General features: G+C 46.1%; 1 long non-coding RNA gene across 1 annotated transcript in view; it reads right to left on the bottom strand.

Annotated features, from left to right (window-relative positions):
- Positions 1-4,140: 4,140 nt before the first annotated feature.
- The window catches only part of LOC138472815 (uncharacterized), a 69,952-nt gene continuing 48,042 nt past the window's right edge, over positions 4,141-26,050 (bottom strand). Inside the window, exon 2 of the long non-coding RNA XR_011268683.1 lies at positions 4,141-4,553. This is a non-coding gene — a long non-coding RNA (uncharacterized lncRNA). The remainder of the gene's footprint in view (positions 4,554-26,050) is intronic.

The following is a 26,050-nucleotide window of genomic DNA, read 5'->3' as shown; positions in this document are numbered from 1 at the left end:
GGTTGGAATCACTAGGAGGGCAGTGCTTGATCTTAGGGTGCGGGATGGGAGGTATGGTTTTATCTTTTCTTGTAGGTATTATGGGCCGGTCCTGTGCAATGCTCGGTGATGCATAGGGTCTTGAAGGTGGCCCTTCGTCGACTGGGAGCCAGTGGAGGGTTCGGAGAGCTGGCGAGATGTAGTCTTTTTGACCCAGGGCAAGGAGCAGTTTTGCAGCTGCGCTTTGGGCTCTTGGAGTTTGTTGAGTTGATATGCCAGGGCTCCTAGGTATAGGGAGTTGGCATACTCCAGTCTCAACATCACAATAGACATAACTGCAGCAAGTCTGTTCGGATTCGAGAGGTAGGGAAAAATGCGTTTGAGAAGGTTGAGGTGGTAGTGACAGCATTTTGACATGTTGTTGATCTGACGGGAGAGAGTCAGACCTGAGTCCATAGTGAGCCTAGGTTTTTCCCTGTGTCAGGGTACTGGGGGGGGGTGGCACAGATGTGGTAGAAGGGCAGTATTACCACCACCATGATTTCCGTTTTAGCAGGGTTCAAAAGGATGTGGTTTATTGTCATCCATCAATCAATATCGTGGAGACAGGCTTGAAGGTCGGGAAGGGGGGGGGGTTGGTGCCTGACTTGGGGATTCTCTTAATAATTTGGGTATCGTCAGCATAGTTTTAACAGAAGATGTTGTGCATGCGGATGATGTAGAGTGGTCATATAGAGGTTGAACAGGAGAGCAGATAGGCATGCGCCTTGGGGTACTCCAGTGTTCACCAAGCGAGTAGTTGACATAGGGGAGAGGCGGGTTGTTTCCTGTTGCTGAGGAAGGAGGCGATTAATTGGAGAGCAGTGCCACAGATTCCCAGGGAGTGAAGGCGGTCAAGGAGGATTGAGTGGTTTTGTGTCAAAGGCTGCAGAGAGATTGAGGAGAATCAATGATGCGCAGACTTCAGAGTCTGCAGTGACCTTGAGATCATCCCCGATCGATATCAAAGTCGTTTCAGATCCATGTCGCGGTCTGAAGCCTGATTGTGTGGGGTCGAAGAGGCAGTTGGATTCTACAAATGAGTTCAGCTGGCAGTATGCATTCCGGTCAATGAGTTTCACAAGAAATCTGGTGTTGGATATCGGTCTGTAATTCTTGGGGTCAAGGGATGCTGCTTTTTTTTTTTTTTAGAAGTGGCTTGACATGCGCTATTTTGAAGGCATCAGGGAAGATGCCAGAGGTGAGGGATTCATTTAGAATGGCTTTTGCATGTTTTCCTGCGCAGGTAGACAAGAATATTTCTTTCAAGACAGAGGCTGGGCAGGGATCGAGGGGCGACCCGCAGGATTTCCTGGCTGATAGGTCAAGGAACTTGTCTCTGGAGATGGATTTGAAGGAGTCAAGGTAGGGAAATTGGGCATCGGGGCAATGGGATCAGGAAGGGTTGGTGATTGGGGAGGTGACGGGGGACAATTTGGTGTTAAGGATGTAGGCCTGTCAAGAGCAGTGTTGTAGAAGTGTAGGGAGAGGGAGTCGCAGAGTGATTGTGTGGAGGTGGATTGGGTCGAGGAGCAAGTGGGTTTGACGAATTCTGATATGATCATGTGGAGTTCTTTGCAGCGGTTGCCACAGTTGAGAATTCAATTATTGCATTAGGCTTTTTTGGCCTTTCCGATATCAGCTTTGTAGCTACGTTGGTGCAGGGCAAACATGGATCGGCTGGGATCGTTTTTTAGATGCTAGCCATTTGCGTTCAAGGGAGTCCTTTTGTTTTTTGGCATTCCTTAGGAGGGGCGTGAACCATTTGGGGGATGGTCCATTGCGTGAGAAAGCAGGGTGCGAGAGGAATTAGTGAGCCAGGAGTCAAAAGAGTAGATGGTTAAGGCTTTATCAGGGTGGAGCATTGCAGGGGGGCGAAGAAGCAGGGCTTCGGCTAGGTCGGGAAGGATCTTGACCTGGTTCCAACATTTGAGATCCAGGGGTGTGCCTGTAGGAGGAGGGGCAGGGGTTTGGATAGGGAAAGCCTTGGCATAGTGGTCGGTCCAGATGAGTGCTTTGGGACAGGATATTTAACCCAGGTCATGGGAGCTGAAAGTTGTATCAAGGGTGTGTCCACTTAAGTAGGTTGGACCAGTCGTATAATGGGAGAGGTTGAGCGCATCAATACTGACAACCAGCGGTTGAGTCATGTGGTTGTTGGGGATATCAAAACCAGATATCGAAGTCTCCTTGGAGTCTAAGAGAAGGGCGGATTTACTTGAAAGGTAGCTATTGAATCACAGAGGTTGTTGGCAAAATGTCCGTCATATCCAGGGGGTCTGTAGATGAGGAGGAAGTTGTGGGTGAAGGTCGGTGGTAGAGAAAGTTTTACTAGGAGGCAATGTATGTCTGGGATTCGACGAGTGAGACGGAGAAATGACGATTGAAGAGGTCTGCCATTCCGCCATCTCTGGAGGGTGCATTGTGTCACAAAACCATGTTTCGGTGATAAAAATGATGTCCGGCCTGTCAGAGGATAGGAGGTCAAAGACACTGTGTCTGTTTCTTGCAACTGAGCGGGCATTAAAGAGGATGCAAGTGACTTCATGAGGGGATGTGGATATCGTCGTTCTCATTGGAGTGGGCGCTTGAGGGACATGGCTGCCCGGTGGGGTGGTGGGTGTGGTAGGAACATCCAGGGGTGATGATAGGTTGAGGAGGGTTATGGGAGAGGCTGGGTGCATAAGTGTCTGCTGAGGGGGTTACGTTGATCGGGGGGCGGGAAGAGTAGGCTGGCGGAGGTAGGGATGTGAGAGTTGAGGGGTGGGTCAAGGGGGGTTGGGAGGGAGGTGAGTGGATGGTGTGAGGTGGTTCGGTTGGGCAGATCTTGGAATGAGGGAGGGTGGATGGGTGTACAGGGTGAGGAAGTCAAGAGAAAGGGGGCGGAAACTGGGAGAGGGGAGTGCAGGGGGATGGGTTGAGGCAGAAGTGGTGAGGAGTAGAGGGTTGAGGGAGATGACCAGCCACGTTTTCTGCATTTCATGGGTTTTGGTGCCATAGGGGTGGGAGGGTCAGATGAGGCTACCGTTCTAGAAAGGGCGAGACACGCTAGATTGAGAGAGAGGAAGGTATACGAAGGGAGTGGTTTGCTGGCGGGGGTCAAGTAGGGCTTGGAGGGGGTGGTATGGGAGGTTGGTCGAGAGGGGTGGTGTGTTCCCCAGTGCACTAAGGGGGAGGGAGTGGGCAGTATGGGAGGTCAGTAGAGAGGGAGTGGAGTTCCTCTGAGGGCACAATGATGGGGTGGAAACAGAGGTGGGTTCACGCTGCTTGGAGCACCAGTGGGCTCTCCAGGATTGGGCGTTCAATAGAGGGCGTGGTGTGTGGGCAGGGGGTATTTGGGTGGTCGATATATGTCAGAGGGAGAGTGGAAGTTGATGTTTTAGAGTGGAGGGGGTTAATCGCTTGAGGGGGCAGTTGTTTGGCGCGCCAGAGTGCTCCTCTGATCTTAGAGTTGGACGAGGGATGATGGTAGGAGAGCGGGCGGGTGGCATCTGGGTGTATTGATGTACGGGGGAGTGGACGTGGTTTGCAATAAGGTGGGGATGAAAAGGGGGGGGTCGTGAAGTTGGGTGCTAGAGCACAAGCCATGCACCTCAAGGAGCGGAGGTATCGGGGGTGGGTATGGTGCGGGGAGGCTAGAGAATGGTAAGGGTCGGAGAGGGGGTATATCAAGAGTTGTGATCTCCATCGTGGGGAGGTCAGTGCAGTACCTAGAGGCTGATGAACTAAGTAGTAAGTAGATGTATAGGTCCAAGATGTACGATCTGCGTCTAGATTCTGGTCACCGGGGCAGTGTAAGAGGGCCAAAGAGTGTGGTGGTAGGGAGTTCTAGGTGAGCGGCAGAGGCAACTAGATCGCAGAATTACTCTTTCTAGAAGTGTATCAATTACAGTGGGCACTTTCTGGGTGCGGATTAAGCCAACAGGAGCAATTCCAAGTGAGCAGCGCAGGCAAATGGATTATAGTACTATCAAAGCGGGCACCCTCCAGATGCGAATCAAGCTACCAGGCACAATTTCTAAGTCACTAAGTCACAGAGGGTACTTTCTAGGTGAGAATAAAGATTTTCCAGAATAACTTTCTTAGAAAGTCTAAATTCTATAGAAGAGACAGAGGCAAGCATTATGCTTCTCTTTATTTATTTATTTTTTATAGAAAGATCTCAGCAGCAGGTTTTGATGCACTCAAAAACCAGATAGCAACATATCCATAGGTGACCAGGGTGCAGAAAAACATACATGAACATAAAATCTTAAACGTGATAAAACTACATTCCATGTGAAAAGTCACTTAAAACAGGAAAAACTCCATTTCCCAGCAAGCTAGGTCCAAGTTCATGAGAAGGTCATCAACATGTGACTCCAATCCTCCAATAGCAGTGGGTAGACCCCTCCAAATAGGATCAATAGTAGATTTCTCTCTCTTTCGAGGCTGCGAACTTAGAATCAACCAAGGAGAGGAACATCAAACTGTAGCCGCTGGTAGTGGAAGTTTGTGGAAATCCAGTGCACGTCAGGTTGGCTTGTCCGAAGTCACTAAGAAGAAAGTGAGAAATATCAAGGGTTACTTGATGTATATATTAACCCTATTCGATACACAAGGGCGGGAGAGAAAACAGCATTCCATTACCCAACTCTTACATGGCATGTAATACAATTCATAAGCTTGATGCGCGCCCTGGATTTCTCCAGTCGGGTGGGATCATGCTCGCCGGACCAGTTAGAAGATCTGGAGACTGCGGTAGAAGGATTGGAAAATCCGAAGAAAGTTCCAGAAGAACTGGATACCAGGTCTGAGATGTCCAGACCAGGGCTAGGAGGACTACCACTGCCTGTTCCAGACGGGCCTTCGCAAGGTTTCTCGCTATCATGTTGAAGGGGGGAAAGGCATAAAGCATTCCGCCCATCCACTGTTGCAGGAATGCATCCGTCGCTGTGGCTGCTGGGTGCGGTCTCCAGCTGTAAAACTCCGGCAGCTGTGCTTTGAAGCGGGAGGCAAAGAGATCCTTGGTCATGGGGCCCCACACTCGGAGCCGGTAGAAAATGTCTATGCTGAGCATCCAATCGATGTCTGTCGAGTGGCGGGAATGCCAGTCCGCGACTACGTTTGAGACCTGGAAGGTACTCCGCCGTGACGGAAATGCGATGTTTCAGGCAGAAATGCCAAAAATCCTTGGCTAGTTGTGCTAGGGGTCTTGACTTGGTGCCACCCAGATGATGGATTTATCTTACTGCAGAAATGTTGTCAATTTTCAGTAAGATAAAGCAACTCACTCTGCCTCTGGCGAAAGATCGCACAGCAAAAGTGCCTGCTAGAAGCTCCAGGTAATTTATGTGCATCTCCAGTTTGTGGCAGGACCAAGTTCCCCCTGTGGCTACGGCACCGCATCTCGCTCCCCAGCTTGAGCAGCTGGCATTCGACTCTTATTATATTCGGGGCAGTTCCAAAGATTGCCCTGCCGTTCCAGGCTTCCATGCGAGTGAGCCACCAGATAATCTCCGTCCTTGCCTGTGACGATAGAGTTAGACGTTGAGAATAGGAAAGGCTGCGTCCGAGATGACTGCCTTTCAGCCTTTGCAATTCTCGGTTGTGCAGGGATCCCCAAATAAGAGCCCCTGAGCTGCCGGTCCCGATTCAGAATCTGCCAGTTCCCCCAGTTTTGGGTCAATTTTCAGCAGAATGCTCTTTCTGCATTCTGTAGAAATGGCACAGTTGGCATTTTCTAGCATGCAAAGTGCCCTCGGGGACCATCCTGCCAGAATGGTGGGGTCAATGGGATTGCCCATGTCAATGGCCTCTTCTGCCAGATCCATAATTTTTGCCAGGGGTCCGGTGATGTCAAGGACCTTGTCTTGACAATAACGCCAGGCTCGGTCAATGCCCTTCTTAGGATCCTTAACATTCTTCCCCAGAAAGGTCATCATTTTGGTATCTAATTCAAGGGTCAAGGCCACCTTGTCGGGAATCTCTGGCTGGGTGCACTCCGAGCGGAGCTTGGCTCGGACGACCTTCTCCAGTGGCCGACGCAGGCTGGCCTTAATGTATTCAGTAGCTCTTGACGACTGTTCCCATTCCGTTGACCTGGGGTAGATCAAATCTTCTGGATTGAACATGCTCTGGAGAGTAGGATGTTTTCCGGGTTTCTGATTGGGAATAGGGACGGTCATATTCCCAGACGTTGAGGGTCTAGACCCTATAGTATGCTTGTCGTCCTCTGAGGATAGGGGTGTCCAGTCCTCGTACTGGCACTCCCCCTCGATATAGTCATCGTCATTAACGCCCTGCTGGTCTTCCTCCGGGCTCGAGGGTCTGCCACCCGCATTGTCTTCCTTGAGGTGAGAGGGTATGTTATCGGAAGGGGTTTCCTTCCTGGTAAGAAAGGCTTTTTTAAGCCTGGAGAAAGCGTCCGAGATGGCAATGGTATTTTGGCTAGGCTGGCTCGGGGGAGAGGGGTGCTTAGGGATGGGGATTATTGGGATAATAGAGTCCTTACTCTTGCGAGCTGGTGTACATCTCCCATCTGACAGGTGCTTGCTTTTCTGGATTTTTTTCTTCCCTTCTGAGGCGCCGTTTGAAAATGCTCTTCCATGCCGTCTAAACAGTGCTGAACGGGTAACAGCAAATCACAGACCGCTTTTTTTTAATAGTTTTTTCTAGAGGATCCTAGAACCCTCTTAAAACTATCTGCTATAGCCATATCATTAAATTCATAGCCCTCCTCCTCAGACCAGGCTTGATCTGCATGTTGGGAGTACTGAGCTGCCACTGTAATCAAATACTCCTTTGCACCTCTTTTGTTTTAAATATAGTGGGTTAGTATGGCCGCCTTCTCTCCAACCCACTCTATTAAATATGATTTTTTTTTCTGAATCCAGGAGAAAGAAAAAAAAACGACTGAAATTGCTAATGCTTCGATGTAATCCTCTCACACTGGTGCTCGCGCTCGTAAAATTTGTTGTAAATCAATGGAAATAAGACGCGAGCACCAGAACAGAGGAAAGGACCAAGAGGAAGCAAGAGCTCCCACTTGTGTCCTTGCAAGCGACGGGGCCTGCTCATGATACGCTCTGCGCGGTCTCCACCTGCCACACGGAAGCTTACTGAGGGCAGGTGAGGCACGCGGAGCGCCAAGACCAAGAGGATTGAGATGTGGGCAACAGGGTGCGAGGCTCAGACTCCAAAGGAAATCTCCGAAGCCGGCTGAAAGTAAAAACCCCAGCGTCGGAAAGCGAAGGAGAAATGCTATGCATCCTTAAAAAGAGGAATAAAGAACAACGCCACACAGACAAAAATAAAAACACAACAATTATGAACCACAGTTATGAAGTACACATCGCTAGCTATGCGAATAATAGTTTATAAACAGTAATGAAAGTTCCAATGATAAATCTAGATGCTTATTAACTAACTTTAAGCTAATAAAGGATAATAAAATGAAATTACATCTCTTGCTGTGAGCAGCAAAGAAAGAGGGGGAAATTTACTGAAGAGAGTAAAGGCACAGCTTGCGGAAAAATTGAATTCTGAAATGAATCTTTTATAAATATTGCAAATTTTCATTACCTTTGTTTGAATTTTATGGCAAAACGGTAGAGGCGATCCTCCTTTATGGGGTAGATTTATGTTTGAGTGACCTTGGCCATCATTTAGATATGTTACAAGGAAAAATATGGAAAGCCACATTGGGGTTGCCAAGATATGTACCAAATGCAATTCTGAGGCATGAGTTAGGGTTGAATTCGCTAGCATCGTGCTTTAACTGGAGTCTTCTTACAAATTATTCGAAAATGGTTTTCCCTCCAACAAACTCTGTATATGTAGACTTCGCAAAGATGCTGTGCAACTATCATCTGTCATCCATTGCTCAATTTAAATATAAAATGAATAATCTCTTAGACAAGATCAACATGCAACCTACAGATCTGCCTTTTCAAATGAGCTTAGCAAAACAAACAAAAAAATCATTTCTTAAATGATTGGGCTGAGTGTGCATATCTCATTCATTCATATGGGTCATTCTCAGAATATGCAAAATTTAGACATAATCAAATGCCTCTTCTACCTTATTTGACTTTATGTCCATGTAATAGATCTCAAAATACATATATGCGTTCAGGGTGGACCTATTGCATACCAAAATGCAGATGAAACACTGGCTCAGAAATGAAGACATAACCTGTAATGAAACATGTCGATTCTGTAATGATGCTCAGGAAACGACAAAACATCAGTTTCTTTTTTGTTCGTATTTTGAGGAAACCCGATCTAATATGATGAAAGAATTTGCTCATACACACACGTCTTTAGCTAGAAATCGCATATGGGTGAATTGCATGTGGGGGACCAACAATGCCATCATTCTTGCAACTGTGCGACTAACATGGTATATAGAATCTGCGCTCGAAAAGAATATATCTTGAAAAGAATATAAAATTATTTATGTGTTTTTGTAGGCCTCTTCGCGCAAGCGTGGTACAATGGGAATGAAAGGAGTATAGCGACCATTCCAAAAATGTAAAGTGAGATAACAAATCTCACATTCAAGTGACACTTTTGTAATATTCCTTCGTCTAGTTAATTCAGCCACAATTGTTTGTCAACACTTTAAATAAGTGATAAGCAAGGAGTATAAGTAACCAAATGTGTTTGAGTAACAAAATAAAAATGAAAATTGTTATTAATTTAGAAACGTGTTAGAAGGCTATGAAGATTTCATATTAACGGATTGTTTTAATATTTGTTTTTATTGTCTAAAATATGTCATAATTGGATTAATGTGTAAAGGTGCATAAGCACTAAAAACAGATATTTAAAACATTTTACTATTGGTCCTTATTTGGAGGGGTCTATCCACTGCTATTGGAGGATTGTAGTCACATGTTGATGACCTTCTCATGAACTTTGACCTAGCTTGCTGGGAAATTGAGTTTTTACTGTTTTAAGTGACTTTACACTATGGACTGTAGTTCCATCACGTTTATTAAGATTTTATGTTGTTCATGTATGTTTTTCTGCACCCTGGTCAGCTATGTATGGTGCCATCTGGTTTTTGGGTGCATCAAAACTTGCTGCTGAGCTCCTTCTATGGGAAATAAACAAAAGAAAGAGAAGCATCATGGGAGCCTCCGGTCTTCACATAGAATCAATGCAGCAAGAGCAAATTTCTAAGTGTGTAGGACAGGCCGAATGAAATATAGTAATATCCGAGGGGGCACTTTTTAGATGCCAATCAGGTTAAAAAGGAACAGTTTCTAAGTGTGTGGCACTGGCAGAAAAAATCTGTAATAACTCAGGAAGATTAAAACAACAGTAATAGCTCAAAACGCAGATTAAAACAGTAATATCTCAGGGGTACTTTCTAGATGTAAATCAATGCAGCAAAAGCACATTTAAGTGTGTGGAACAAATAAATAATTTCACCCCTTAGAACGATTTATAAGGGTGTGGGACAGGCAGAATAAACCACAGTAATAACTCAGGCAGAATAGAGCATAGTAATATCTCAGAGGGCACTATTTTGGATGCAAATCAGGGTAACAAGTCCAATTTTAAGTCACAGGGGGCACTTTCTAGATGCGAATCGAACAAGTGGGAGTAATTCTAACTCTAGCGCTGAGACTCTTCACGCCACCTACCGAAGATGACCGACACGGCCAGGCTAGTGCCAACAAGGAAGTTTAAACCACAGCTCAGCCCAGACTTCAAGCGATTCAAGATGAGGCAAGCACGCCAACGACTGAACGATAACATTGAGGACTTCCACAGCCGGCTCCAGGAGATGGCCATCGGGTGTGACTTCCCAGACGAAGAGGTTGTGGTTCGTCAGCAATTCATACATGGCCTCTCGGACAAACTCTCTAGGACAATCCTATCAGAAACAAAACCTGGCACTAGATCAGATCCTCGCCTTGGGGCACCAATGCGGGAAAAAAAGACGCCCAAGTAGCCGAGATGGAGTCCATGATCAGTTGGTTAGCCCTGGACACCGAAAACCTGTAGAAAAGCATGGCAGCCATAAACGCACTCCGACAGGGAAGAGACAAGCCAGACCAAAAGCCCAAACGACTAGAAACCTTCCTGTGGTGCGGAGGATCCCGCCACAAAGAGGAACAATGCCCCGCCCTACGAGTAAAATGCCACAAGTACAGAAAACGAAACCCTTTTGCGACAGTGTGCCTAAGCTCCCGCAACCAAAAATAACACAAAATTCCAAACCACCAGAATGCTAGAGAAATGACAACTGCAGAAAAAACAAGCAAGAAACAGACCCAGCGGGAGACAACCCACTCAACACCACTGGCGAAGAAACAGTGGACGAGCATGCGCAGTAGAGATGGACGAAGACGACAGTGACAAGGGGGAACATTCAGGAAGGGAATCGTCCCCGGGCCTGTCGTCCCAACATAGGAGGTCAAAGAATGAGAAGGTGCACATGATTTCAGCTGTACCGCAGCGAAGCAGAGTAACACGTAGGATATTCACACATCCCACATGCATGATCCTAACCGACGGCACCCCTGCAAGAATGATGATCGACACAGGAGCCACTGTCAACGTAAACCGGTCAGCAGATATGAGAAACTATGCCCACGCCCGACGCTGCAACGCAAATCTGTCCAGATGTTGAAGTGCAAGCAGAACTCAAGAAATATGGAAGACGACCACATCATTGAAAAAACAACTGGACCGACACCATGGGTCTCGCCCATGGTGTTGGTCAAAACCCATGCAAAGCCCATGCAGCCCCAAGTGGTGCAAATCTGCATAGACATGAGACTGCCAAACGTGGCCATCGAACAAGAAAGGTACATGACGCCGACCATCAATGAGCTTATCGTGGATCTCACAGGGGCAACCACCTTCAGCAAACATCAGATTTCGGTCCCACCTAGGGCTCAACTTTGGGATCTGAAGCTGAGGTATTCCAACATGAGATCAGGCAGGTGATACAAGACCTCCCGGGAGTGACCAATGTCAGCAACATCCTGGTCTATGGGCAAACTGACACAGAACAAGACTCCCGACTAGCAGCGGTCCTCCAGCGACTGGAAGACTCTGGACTCACACTACACGCAGAAAAGTGCGAGTTTGGAAAGAAAACGCTCAGCTTCTTCTGCCATGTATTCAACGAGAAGATGTTATCTCTAGACCCAAGCAAAGTGGCGGACATCAAGAACGCAAAAGCACCCACAACTGCCACCGAAATCCACAGTTTCCTGGGGATGGCCACCTACTGCGGAAGAAGATTCATTCCCGATTTAGCAACCAAAACAACGCCACTACGAGACCTCACCAAAACCAAAGCCAACTGGGAGTGGGGAGACACCCATGAAGCGGAATTCCAACAAGTAAAGAACTCTGTGAAGTGAAACGGAGCTACCGGGTGCTGTCCTGACACAGAAAGATCGAGAGGGGACGGTATACCCCTTCGCCAGCAGGGCCCTGATACCCACAGACAAAAACTACGCCGACATCAAGAAAAAAAAAAAAAAAAGAGCACTGGTCATCCTGTGGGGATGCAGACATTTCCACGTGTACACTGTCGGCAGCCCAGTCAAAGTCCTCACTGATCACAAGCCACTAGTGCCGATATTCAAAGGATCTGCCCCTCAACCCCCAGTGCAAATAGAGCACTGGATGCTACAGCAATTCGACTTGGAAGTCCAAAACCGGGCAGGAGTCGATAAACCCTGCTGACTTTGTTATGACACCCAAGGCCAACAACCCCAAGACAGCGTGAATCAGAGGAACAAGTCTGCCACGTCATAGCATGCACCAAGCCAAAGGCAATGCAGTTGCACAAGATGGTAGCAGAAACCAACAACGGCACCTCCCTCCAGCTCACAAAAGAAGCGATTCTAACGGTGGTCGGGGGGGGGGGGGGCTGGAAGAACTACCCAACAGCAATCCCAGCCCAAGAGATGGTGAAAAGCTTTTCGGCATCCATCACCAACTGTCGGTGTCCATGGAGGAACTAGTGCTAAAAGGGCACTGAATTGTAGTACCAATGAGTCTAAAAGTAAGGGTGCTTCACCTGGCCCATGAAGGACACCAAGGAGTGGTCAAAACGCAAGTGTTCCTAAAGTCCAGGCTATGGATGCCCCTGATGGAACAGAAAGTGATGGTAGAAACGTGATCATGCCAAGCGGCCTGTTGCCTGGGACCCCCAGAACAGATTACCAGCCCTCCCTGCAGCCAACAGAGATGGGGTGCAGTCAGCATGGACTTCTTCACTATCACCAATGATACCCATCTTTTAGTAGCAGTGGATGAATTCACCAGATATTCAGCAGTGGAGCCAGTACGATCCACCAATGACACCTCAGTAAGAACATCCTTGGAGAAGATGATCGCCATCCAGGGCATCCCAACCACAATCGAGAGCGACAATGGACCACCTCTCAGAAGCAGAGAGCTCCAAACTTTCCACGACAGCATAGGGATTAGACTCCATCGAATCACGCCATACTGGCCACAAGCAAATGATGCCGAAAGATTCATGGCGTCCATCAACAAGTTGGTGCTATCGCCAAAGACAAGAGCAGACCATGGCTCCCACAGCTGTACTGATTCATGCGGTCATACCATCAGACTCCACACTCCTCAACACAAGCAAGTCCATCGGCACTCCTTTTTGGAATCCCCAGCCAAGTAGGACTCCCATTCCACCACATCTGGAATCCACCACTGATTGATGTGGAAAAACACCGCCAGGCATAAACAGAAACAAGAATCAGGCGCGGCACGCTGCCCCAAGCTACAGATAGGGGACACGGCGCTGGTGAAAAATAGGGCACCAACGAGGAAGCTGGCCCTCACCTATGAGTCACAGCCAAAAATCACGGCATGGTGACAGCATCCCGGGGAGCCGTAGAGCAGAGCGACCAGATCCTGCCAGAGACAGAACCGCTACAAGGAACCGCAGGGTCACCTCCAAGAGACACCTAATGCCTGCCACCTGAAGAAAATGAGGCACCCGCCAGCCCCAGTGCCACCCAGAGAAGGGAGAGAGGCCATCGATACTCTCTCCGGAGACAACCGGCACCATCCACCCCAGTTCAGAGGATTTATGCTGCAATGGATTTATCGGTGGGCTGATGAGTGAGGCGACTGCAAGACCATACACCAAGTTGACTTTTACATTCCTGAACTAATGTTTTGTTGATATCCAATTTGGGGAGGGATGTGATGTGACCCAGAGAACGACACGACGAGGAGCGCCATGCTGTATGCGAGGAGACAAAGAGCGAAAGGACAGTTTGTCCCGACCAGCATACAGAAGGTGGCGTCATTTACCCAGGGCCCGGCAACCGTGGGCATCCGCACACAATCATCACAGTTAGAAGGGTGATATCCCATCTTCTTAAAAATAGGAACCAAAGTGGAAATCTTCCAAGACTGGTGTAGATTCAGATGATCAAATGTAAGAAAATAGATCATATAAAAGCCTATACCGCATAGACAGATTATCTTTAAGAATAGTCATAGGAATCCCATCAGGACCCGGAGTGCTAGAGCCCTTGGCTTTATAAATTATCAAATAAATCTCATCCTCATCGAAATTGAGAAACCACATTTAGTCCAGAACAGAGCGACTTCCCTAGGCATAGATGGAAGGGCACACATCTTAGAGAAACAGGTCTTCCAAACTGGGTCAGATATTACATTTGTTTGTGATGAGATTTGAAGTGCTTCATATCTGTTAATAAAGGTATATACGTTGCACAAGAAAAGTGGCAGCATTGTAGTTAATGAGTGCTAGGACAATGGTCGCCACTAAGATTTGAAAACGTAGGACACACGTATGACAGTTTGACAATTTACATAACGGGCTGGCCGTGGGGCACATCTCAGACCCAGTCAAAAGTCTGGCAGCCATCTTTACACTGTACTATCCAGTGGAGTCTGACTGTTATGCTTGGTATGATTGGTTATTTATGACGCGCTTAATACCCAGAGGTTCTAAGCGCGGACCCGGGGATCGAACCCGTGTTGGTCCTCGTCGTCTTGCTTCGAAGGCGAGCAAGTTGCCCTTGAGCTATCCTCCCGAGGCTGTTAGAGAAGCAAGGCATCACTACAACCAAGCTGTTTTGCAGACAGGCATTTGTGTTCCATGCACTGTTCCTCAAGTTTCGAGTGGGGTAAATGAGCGAGTTGACGCTTCCAGGTGCGCAGAGCTAGTTACGTCAAAAGCAATGTCAGACGCAGGGAGCGGAACCGAGCAGCCGAGTCAGCAGCAACATCAGGCACTGTGAGAACGGTGAAGAATGACAGATAGCGGCCCCTCCCCTGAGAGCACATGACCCTGGAAGAATGAGCTGCGACTGACCAATTTGCTTCCTCGATTCTGGGGAGCAGAATAGGGGCCCGAACATGGGGGGTGGAGGGGTAGGCAGCGCAATGTTTACGATATAGGCCTGAGACAGGTGTGTGACAGTAAGGGAGGGTGTGAAGGTGCAATTGGATAAACAGGTTGCACGTTCATAAAGAGGGGACAGCACTGGGAGTCCGCCTGTAAACCCTGCTACCAATGCTTCAAACCAACAAGGCGCTCCAGTCCCAAGTGCACCCCCCGCCTCCTTCAGCATCTTAAGAGACCCCGCTCAAGCCCTGGTCCAATTTGCACCGCCAGAGCAGGGTTTAGATCTGCACCTTCATGTCTTCAGTGCTGCAGGAAGATGGTGTGGGGAGGGAACGCAGGTTAGGGAGGGAACGCATCACACTAATTTAACAGCAAGGCCTTGGATAAAGAAGGGACAATAATCTAGTGAAGAGACGTTGTGCAAAGAAGGCGACGAGGGGAGAAACATCAGTGAGGTTTTAATTTGCATCCATGGGTAGAATGAGGAAGGTAGTTATTTTGTGGAGACTTACTGTTGAAATTGCAAGGGTTGATTGGGGTTAGTGAATGGAAACCTCAAATGCCAACTCATTGACGTCTAGTGGAGGGTGGACGGAGTCTCAACTCTACCCCTACACTCCTTGTACTAGACAGAGTCCATCACGTTTGAGTTTAGTCTAAGTAAAGGTGGGAGTGCGTAGTGTCCACTGTATTTGGAGCAGAGCAGCAGTAGGGATGGATTATCATGTTATTGTGTTTGTTTTGAAACAAAGTAAAACACATTTAAAGTCAAAAAGTAAGATCTTCCTGGAATCATTCTGGTGTCATCTGGTGACTCCATCCTAGAGTCATCCATGGCTAATTCAGGGAGATCATACGAAACCATCCTGAAGTATGTATAGGGTGAAATATGTAATTGAGATTATTCTAGAGTTATCACAGAAAGTACTCAAGGATGAGTTCCGATTACTTCCAGTGATGATCTTGTATTACTCCAGGATGACCCCATGACAACTTTAGGATGGCTTGGAATTGTGAATGATTATTGCAGACAAATCCAGGAGGAATTATTTCATGATGCTTCCAAAAGATTTAGGAAAAGGGCTTTGATTACCAAAGGATGTATAACTTGCGAGTAGGACGGGTGGTATTACTATAGGGCGAGTCTAGTAAGACTTATGGATAGTGTACGGGAAAACCTCAACGGAATTTGCAGCCATCACTTTCCATATTTGCCTTCTATGCTAGAGCAATGTCATCAAATAAGTTTTCTGCTTTAGTGTACAAAACTACAAATCCGCCCCACAACGTCACATGACTGTCATACTGTACCAAGGACACCCTGTTGAGAAGACGTGGTGATCGAGTTGAGCTGGTTAAATTAGATCTGTCCGACTTAACTTTTGTAGCAGACAATTGACCGTTACTTTATAGTCCAATATTTTGTAGTTGTTGCGCAGCTACCTCTTTGGGAACTGCAACATTACACAGAGACATCTGCCGTTTTAATGCTGCGTCTCAATTATCCCGATGAAGTAACAGGGGCGGGTTCTGAGGAAGGGAATTAACACTAGCAATACCTGCCAAAAAGTTGTGAACAGCCATTACTAATTTTAGGAGTAGTCTGTTACCACCCATCAGCTTTTACAATATAATTCTTTGTTTTCTTTTCCCACTGCATCATCTTCTTGTAGTTCACGCAACACACTTCCAACACTTCCCAGATTGCCAGATTCCACCAGTAGCTTCTTTTCTTTTCCTTTCTCCTTAAAGGCATGGTCTCGTAAAAAAATGTATTTAAAAAATAGAAAGGCAACATAAAAAAAAGAAAATACTAGCATTCTCTTTTTTTAAAAACTTCCTATGTAAAATGTTGAGCTATTCAAGCTCAAAATTCGCAAAAGCAAGCACATGGGCGCATCCATTTTGTGAAATGGATGCCCTCCTGTGCTGGCTTTTGCGGCACTAATGAAGGAAAAGCCAGCCAGCTGTAGTAAACAAAAGCTACTGCTGGGTGGCTTTCCCTTCATTAGTGCTGTACGCGGAGGACGGGGACCGGAGACCAGAGCAGGAAAGCTGCAGCTTAATCTCGGTAAGTGCTATTTTTTTTTTTTTTTTAAAATAACCACTAGCTGTGGTTTTTTTTCTAAGTTTTCTGGGCTGGAGGAGCACGGAAAACTTAGAAATAAAACCGCAGCTTTAAAAACGTATTTATGTTTGCGGTCGCTTTTGTTGTAAAACGCTGCGGTTTTTCTTTCCAAGTTTCTCAGGCTCCTCTGGCTCGCAGGAGCCTGAGAAACTCGGAAAGAAAAACCGCAGCGTTTTCCAACACAACCGTGTTGTGTTTCTGCCTGCTGTGGCTATCACTTTGGGTCTCCGGTGCTCCCAGGGGAGCACCGGAGACCCAAAGTGAAAGCCACAGCAGGCAGAAACACAACGCAGTTGTGTTTACATGCCGCGTAGTGTTTCTGCCTACAGCTGATTACCCATTTGGGGCTCTCGGGCTCCCTGCGGAAAACAACGCAGTTCTTTTCCGCAATGCCGCATTGTTTCTGCCTGAATCTGCTTTCCCATTTGGGGCTCTCGGGCTCCCCGTGGGGAGCCCGAGAGCCCCAAACAGGAAAGCAGATTTAGGCAGAAACACAACGCGGTTGTGTTGGAAAACGCTGCGGTTTTTCTTTCCAGGTTTCTCAGGCTCCTTTGAGCCAGAGGAGCCTGAGAAAGTTTGAAAGAAAAACCGCAGCGATTTCCAACACAACCGCGTTGTATTTATGTTTGCGGTCGCTTCAAAAGCGACCGCAAACATAAATACAACATTTTTAAAGCTGCGGTTTTATTTCTAAGTTTTCCGGGCTCCTTCAGCCCGTAAAACTTAGAAAAAAAACTGCTGCTAGTGCTTATTTTTTTTTAAAAATAAATAGCACTTACCGAGATTCAGCTGCAGCTTTCCTGCTCTGGTCTCCAGTCCCCGTCCTCCGCGTACAGCATCAATGAAGGGAAAGCCACCCAGCGGTAGCTTTTGTTTACTACAGCTGGCTGGCTTTCCCTTCATTAGTGCCGCAAAAGCAAAAGCCAGCACAGGAGGGCATCCATTTCACAAAATGGATGCGCCCATGTGCTTGCTTTTGCGAATTTTGAGCTTGAATAGCTCAATATTTTACATAGGAAGTTTTAAAAAAGAGAATGCTAGTATTTTTTTTTTTATGTTGCCTATTTTTTAAATAAAATGTTTTACTAGACCATGCCTTTAAAGCCTGAATTAGTCCCTCTGCCTCACCACAATAGGGTTTAATTATTTCTTCAAATGTTTTCTCTTAATGCACTGTTTCTTGGCTGCTGGTATGAAAAAGGCAAGTTAGAACTTCAAAATGTGAGTATTAATACAACAGACATTTTGTTTGAGCTGTACATTGGGGTAAGGGACTACCTTTATTCGCAATGCCATCCATCCCCTTGGTTTCATGTTTACTTATTCTTGTGCTGCTTGGCCCTTTCCCTCCCTCCCGATGCAGCCACCCACAACTCTGTCTACCTGCACACATACTCTGACCTGGAATACGGTCCCCGGGGGCGTTCAACCCATAGCGCTTTGAGATCATACAAATGGAAAAAAGCACTCTACAAATGCCAATCATCATAAGAGAAATCATGTAGGCAATCTATACTTTAGAGAGTTACTCTAAAGGATATAGAGATGCTGTAAAAGAGTGGTGGGCATTGTGCAGCACTCATCGCTATGTGTGAAAAAAGGGAATGCCTCCATGTAGGAACGTCAGATGTACCTCCTCCACCAAACATCAAATAGATGGACAAAAAATACAAAAAAAACGACATTGCTTACCTGCCAACTGGAAAAGCACTTTGAAATCCTTTACTTCACGTATTTCTCATCTACTTTCATCAAGCCCCTCTATCATCCATTTACCATTAACTTCACTAGGAATTGCCAATGGCTCAAATGCCCCATCCTTTCAAACACACAGAGAATTGTTGGAATCAAAGAAAAGCACATTAAAGAGTGCCATGATTTGAATGATTATCTAAAAGAAGAAGAAAAAAATGAGTATGCTCCAAGATTTTTTTTACTCGTCTAACCAAAACCATTTCTTCATAGTGGCCTTGCTATGGATGTTCCTGCCTGAAATATCACTATTTGTGAGTGAAGCGTCACTTGGTGCTTGGTAACTTCCTCCAAGACTTTCGCCCATTGTGGCTTCAACTAGTTCCATGGCTAATAAAATTAGAGATGGGTGTTCTGGAGAGGCAACACGTTCTTAACTACAGAACTCCTGTACCTAAAATGCTGCAGTCATTTTGTGTGTGTCATTTAAAAAGACAAACACCGGTTTCAGTTTCTTAAATGTAAATATCAACCTTAAAGAGTCCCAGCTTGTTGACACCAACATTTACAGGAAAGAATAGGGACCGGATATAGGAGGGTATTCAAGGATAGAACCCATAGCCAAAGTGATCCTTACTGGGGGAACAAAAAGTAAATATTACACCTTAGCAGCCAGACCTTTGCTAATATGAGCCAGGCACTATCATTCAGAAGGGTCAACAGAAGCCGCCCAACCCCATAGGCATCGCTACTGTGCCATAAATATGCACTATAGCCGAAATAGTGCAGCGCCAATGAGCAGTGGAAAAATCCTGATAAAAGTAAAGCAAGCCATGGGTACATTTTGCAGAGGCATGGTTTCTCACACATGCGTCAAGGCCTGATACACGTAGATAAGCCAAATTATTAGAGGGTCGGGTGCACTTCTCTGAGGAAGGCATGGACCTATTCATGTGGAACATTGTGGGGGCAATGTAGCATTAGCAGCGTTAAAAGCCAGAGAGGGAGGGAGTAGGAGCATGTATCCCCTACTTGGCGGCGGTTTGAAGGCAATCAGATTGATCAGTAGAACAGTCATTGGGTGGAACCAGAAAGGAGGAGGGAAGGAATGGCCCCACCCACGAAAAGGGGGCCCCTGTATGCTGAACAGCTAGGGGGGGGCAGGGGTTCTTCAAACTGGGGGACGGGGAGGGGTTGAAGGATGCCCCGGGGGAAGGCGCAAAGCTCTTTAAAAAACAGGATTATCGTGACTGTTTTTAATAGAAAATATAAGCATTTGTGGCCTGTGGGGGTGGGCCCGGAAACTATTTTTACTTAAAGGGGTGGGAGCATAAAAAGGTTTGAAGACCACTGCCTTACAGGAAAAGAGTGACCTCCCACCTTCAACTAACAAAGCAATTAACAGCAAACCTTTCATGCCCAGGTCAGAAAACTCCTGCTTCACAAGGCTGCTGAAAAATCCAGAAATGCAAGAATAGCTCCAAGCTCTGTAACATCGAACGAGAATGAACTGGTCCTATCATTAGAGACAAAACAAAAGAAGTCCAATTGGCTCCCAACCATCATAAAAAGCATTCACCCCAGATCATCAAACAATGATCCAAAAAGATATTTTCAAATTAATGACAGTGATCACAGCTAGCCCTGGCAAGCATTCAAATAAGTTATGAAGTGTACAGGCAAACTATATTAAATTAACATCTGGGGTGCAATGGTTGGAAAAAACAAACCGCATTGAAGGGATATGCAGTAATTTGTCGCGCGTCCCTGAAACTTACATTTGTATGTATTCATTCATGTAGCGATTTCCCCAAAGTGTAAACGTAGATGGAGGACAGCACGAGTTAGGGAAGGAATTATAACACTGTCCCTCACACCGAAGGGCTGGCACAACTTTGCCCTACTGTGAACTGAAAAGGCAATGGAAAATGAACCGAGGTAACCAAGCTCTCTCTATGTTCTTTAAAATAAATGGCGTAAAAGTGATACAACTTCTCTGCCTCACGGGTTTAGTATCCATAACTTCAAGCAGTGAAAAAAATATATTCTAAAGCATTACAAAACAAAATTAGTCTTTGAATGCCAGACCGTTCGCTTTTTATGGGAGGCAGCTTTAGAGAACCTCTTTAGGGGTGCTTTGACCTTGAACCCAACTTGAGAACAGTGTACCTGTCGTGAAAGATTACACAAATCTCAAACTGATGTATATACTGTACACAATCTTCCCCAGCTTCAACAAGGTGGAAAGAGGGGGCGGGCAGGCTCTCCTTTAATGCAAATCTCTTTCAGTTGCTGGAAATTAATGGATGTTTTTTCTTTTTTAGTTGGCTGGTGTGCAATGATGTAAGTGAAAGCAATGAACAGGCCAAGAGCAATGTTTAAGAGAAATAAATAGATTTGGGGGTGGGGGAGCGGGGGGTGGGGGAATCTGTCCACTATTGGTTACAGAAGCCATTTTCCCCATTTCTTAATGAGAGCTTGGATGGCCATTATCGGCAGCCATTCTCTGTGCGCAGAAACACAACAGCAAATCTAATTTGGACCTTTTGTAAATTAAAAGAAAATTCAGTGGGATTGTTAATCCAAGCCCAAAGCGCCCTGTGCCACCAGTAGCAGGAAGGCAGGAATCAAAGAGCAAATTCATTAGGGGATTTCAACCATCCCCGGCTTGAGACTACACCTGGTGGTGGATGCAGCGCACGCTGTATACACAGCGGCTCAAATAGTCTCCCACACTTCAAAACGTGGCCAGACTTCCTGCTGACCAAACAAAACTATGCCCCTTGGCACCCTGCTTCAGAATTAAGAAATATTGAAGATGCTGCAAAGGTCGCACACACTTCCCACGTGCTACACAACAATCCTCACACAAAGGAAATCTATGCCAGCGGGCGTCTGTGCACCCGCATGCATCTGTTCTTAAGCAGACGTCCGAGTCAAATCGAGTATCACCGGGTCCGTGTGACTCTTTTCTTCACAGTAAAGCACTGGAATGATTTGCTCGTATCCACTGATGGTGCGGTCAAGTGTACGAGTTGTATATGCACCGTACCGTACACATAGCAACATGGCACAAGGGCACTGCAAGCACGTGGATATTGGAACAAACAGGGAGTTTGCAAAGAAGGTTAGGTTAGCCAGCACGTGCACCGTCCTCTAGGGACTGGGGAGGGTCAAGTGCTCTTCCAAACTAGCAATAAAAATATATGTTAACATAACAGTGCCAGCAAGCAAGATTGCAATTAGGGTTTTCACCTTTAAAAAAGAAAAAGAAAAAAACAAAAAAAAAAAACACACACACACACACGATAGTCTACAGCAGTGGTTTTCATTTTGACCCAAGTCCCCACTAAGAAAAACGTACCTGGCTTGGGCCCCGGTACCCGCTATATACATGGCCTCCAAAATTGTAATCAGTTTATCGTGCACTGGCGGAGAATGGTGCTCCAAATGTAGGTGTCAGTGCCAAACACTAGATTCCTTCAAATGAATTGCTTGCAAGAACTCACATTAGATTAGAGGACAAATATTTGTGAACACAGCATTCAGAATGTTTGCTACAATACAGAGCACTTGACTAAAAATAGTGTTGTATATTTATTTCCCACAAAAGTAGAACAGGCAATATTGCTGTCTTACAGTAACGACATGCAACTGATCTAACAATTTGTTCAAGTACAACAACTTTGAGATTGCTATCAATGCTGTCACTTGCAAGTTGGACAGTGGCATATTGGAGAACTAGGGTGAAGGGTGGGCCAGTCTTTCAATGTCCAGCCTGTCAATATTGGGTTAATTGCCACCTCCAGCTTTGACCAATATTTAGTCTTTAGGGCAAGTGCTGAGAATCCAATCTCCTAAAAGGTACGAGGTGCTTAAAGTTGGCTGCACATTTGGATAAAGTTGGAAACTCTACAGACACATTTTGCCAAAATCCACCCAAAGAATTTGGTGGAATTGACTCTCCAGTAGGCGGTCCCTTTGAAGCTCTATTTGTTCCTCCTGGAGGTGTATTGGAGGTGGGCCCCTACGTCTGCTAGGAAAGGCTGAACCACCCAGTTATTGACGTTACAATTGTCCTCTGGAAAGTACTTTGAGAATGGTTCTGATAGCATTTAAATGGTTTCCTATTAGTTCAGCAAAACATCAAAGATCATAATCTGTCTCCTCACGAGCATCTGCTAATAATGGAAACGCATCAGTAATGTCGACATCACCCCTCCTCCTCCAAAGCTCCAGCTTCTTCTTGAATGCTGATATTTTTGCGTTCATAGCAAATGATGTGGTTTCTGTGCCTTGCAGGGAGAGGTTTAGAAAATGTAGCTTTTCAAAGATGTCACCATAGTAAGCCAACGGTACAAGCCAGCGTGAATCACACAGAGGATCTGCTTTCGTCTGGTCTAAACCCAGGAGAAAGTGTCCCACTTCATTCCCGAGTTCATGAATGCGATTTTCCCGTGGATAGCCACCGGACCTGTGTGTGAAACAACAAAGCATCATGTTCAGCTCCCATTTCTGAACATAATGTGGCAAACAGAAGGGCTCCTGAGGAGTGCATCTTAATAAATGTAAATCCTTTACAACAGAGGTCAGCACCTTTGTGAGTTAATTCACCATATTGCGCAGAGCCAAAGCTTCCCGGTGTATCATGCAGTGTGTCCACACAATATGTGGAGCTACTGCCAACACTTTTGCTTTTAACCCAGCTCTAGCACCACACAGTGAAGGAGCATCATCTGTGCAAACGTCAACACACGCCTCCCACTTTAGGCAGTGGGAACATAGGAAGTTAACAATGTCAAACAGTTCAGATGCAGTTGCTCGGCCCTGAATTGGTTTACAAAATAAGAAACCCTCCAATATTTATTTTCCATGGCAGTAGCTCACAAAAGCAATCACATGAGCTTCTTTTGAAATGTCAGTGGCCTCATCCAACTGCAAGCCAAACTGAAGGTTTCAAGAGCTATATCATTTCTGTACCGATATCAGAGGACAGGTCAGCGATGCTGCAGCAAATTGTCAGACACAGGGATACTTTTGCATTTCTCTGCTGCACTGTCACCAACCATTACCCGGTTGATTGCGAGAATTGTTGGCAGAATCACTTTCTCAGCATCTGTAAAAGGCTTTTTGTTTTTGCCCAGATAATACGCAATGTGGAAAGAAGCTTTCAAAGCATTTACAGGTATTGAGGCCACATGTTTAACAGTGTCTTTTTGCTATTGTATGCTTTGCAGCTGCCGTACAAAGAAAGCCCTGGTCATTTTTGCTAAATCGGCATGTTTCGTTTTGTAGGTGCCTTTCCCCGGCTTACTACGTGCGAGAGAAAAAATAAAATAGTAGACACAACCCCTTGTCGGGGAAAGAGGCACTGAGACCCGGCTGCAAGAGTTCAAAGGATGGTTTATTTCTCCAGCTAGGAAATAACCCAAAAAAATCTCCCACATCTCATTACATCATACTTGTATTTATATTAGTTAAAGTAACGAACAATAAATGCTAAATGGACCCGATTGGCCAGACGGTGTGGTGCTGTAGGTGTGGGTAGCATCTCTTCCTCCTTGTTGGCTGAGTAGCTGACGGACGTCAAACATCTTGTGCTCCATGCAGGTCAGGGTCCGGTCACTGTGGTCACTACCTAAGCTAATATGTTACACACTAAATAACAAATTATTTAAAACATTTTATGCTACTTGTCACATTTCTACATAAGTCACACACAATGATTGTTGTCAGTACAATTGGGTCATTCGTGGCTTTAATTGAAGGCCTTGACCTTATTGTGCATGTAGAAGAATCAGGCCGTGTTCCGCATCTTTTCCTAGGTTTCAAACTCATTAGTCCAAGTAAAAGCATATATAGTAATAAAAATGCTTAAGGTTAGTAAGGAGTGTATTGGGTGGATTTCGCAGCACAGGCGAGGGTCTGGCACTTGAAATAAATACCTTACAGGGGGTGCAGGGTCAGGATGGCAATAAATTGTTCTAATGGGGGTGGGTGGCTTGCACGTTTATGAGGACGAATCGAGCAGAAAGTGCTTAGCTCATCCTGGTTCACATGCCGGTTCTCAGACGAACAGTGATCTAAGAGGAAGAAAACTGTAGCATATTGATTGTTGCAACTTTCTCCAGCTTCAGCGCGAGAATGGAAGCGCAGAGGTTTCCTTCGCAGGGGGAGTGCAAGGGTGGAGGTCAGCCAGCTGCCTGCGCGCCTTGTGTGTGTGGGTCTGTCCTTGGCTGCTGCGGTGGAAGGGGAGCTGAGCATTGCTGTACTATCGCAGTGAGGCCTGTTTTCCCCAAGATGGAGTCGAAAGGGGGCACAAAAGATGGATGCCCCGTGTCCTGCTCAGTAGTAACTTCACATAAGGGCAAGGGGCAATCCCACTACTGGAGGCACGTGGTCCAAACCTTGTACTGAGGAGCGTACGACGCGAGGGGGCCCGAGGACCCCTCGCTCCCATACAGTTTCCAAATGCCGCCTTAATTTTGTTGGTTTCAGGCTCTCATTTGTTAATGTAGTGCCACAAACCACACACTGCAGCTTAATTGCTCCAGCAACTGCGATCAATGTGAACCCAAAGATGCTCATATTTCTGTGTTTTTGCATTTTTTTTGTCCGTTTCCACCTCTCCTTCTGCTTTTCGTTTGAGATTACTACCATCTTTGGGCACTAGTAAACTATCCAGATCAAAAAGGAGCCTGAATCTGTGAAAACATTGCAAACCCCCACTTTAGTGTATGACAACGTTAGATTTTAACTTTGGGGGCACACAGATAGACACAGGGGCCAGTGGAGGCACCATACTCACGGGGGGCGGCACTGCAGCGTACTGTGGTGGACAGTAGTGGTGGCCGGCTCCCGGCTGCTGTGATTGGCTTAAGAGCCAAGCGCAACCGATGCAAGGAGGGAGCAGGGACAGGCCACACCAGCAGAGGAAATGGGGAAACAATGATGGCCATTTTGGAATGGCTACAGTGCACGAGGAAGGCTGCAAAATGCCCATAATACATAGAAAACACAGGCAGTCTGTGAAACACACTAGAGGATCAAGGATTACTCGTTGAGCAGCATCAGAGAAACACATTTAGAAGCATTTTTAGCAATTTCCCAATGCGTTCAAAAAGCGCCAGCGAGTGCTCCATTATTCCTCCAAGGCTTACCTCAGGTCTTCAAGTTGGCAGGGTAGCATGTAGAGGCAGGTGGAGGCCTCCCAGTGTCATCAGGAGAGAGGAGCACGGAGAAGGCAGGAAGAATTAATGGCAACACAGTCTTCAAAGAAGGCATGAGTTATGTAGCACTGTCACGACTACGTACACTGGAAGGACTGTATGTATTTAATTTTGATGCAACTGCAATCAGTGTAGACATTCCTTTCATCGTAGAATACAAGAGACTACGTGCACTGTACACATCCCATCTAAAAATGTACCCTATTCCTCAGAAACCAAAAGCTTTGAAAAGAAGGCTCATTTCATCAGAAGTACTAAATGATTGGACCACAGTACAGTCAAAGAAATTCATACTAAAGCAACTATCAAAAGCACATACAAAAGGAGTAAAATAGACAAACCAAACCAAACTCCACACAAAAAAAAGCCTCTGCTAAGAAACCCTGTAACCTTCCATCAAAGGGCTCAGACACAGAAGGACCTGTCCCATTCAAATTTTCCAATACAACAGGTGATAATTCCTATGGAAATGTAACAATAAATGTTCTATTCCAAATACCAGCAGTTGTTGAAAACATTTATTTAAATGGTGTAGACCAATTGCGTTTGCAAATTCTCTCCTTCACAGAAATGCAGTAAGCAATCCCGGCACCATTTAGAGTGTCTCAGGAATAAGGCACG

Source organism: Ambystoma mexicanum, chromosome 8, assembly GCF_040938575.1.
Source record: "Ambystoma mexicanum isolate Mex_15411 chromosome 8, UKY_AmexF1_1, whole genome shotgun sequence".
Classification (NCBI taxonomy): domain Eukaryota; kingdom Metazoa; phylum Chordata; class Amphibia; order Caudata; family Ambystomatidae; genus Ambystoma; species Ambystoma mexicanum.
Note: the sequence above shows the minus strand (reverse complement) of the source record. Positions and strands in the feature narration are given on the sequence as shown.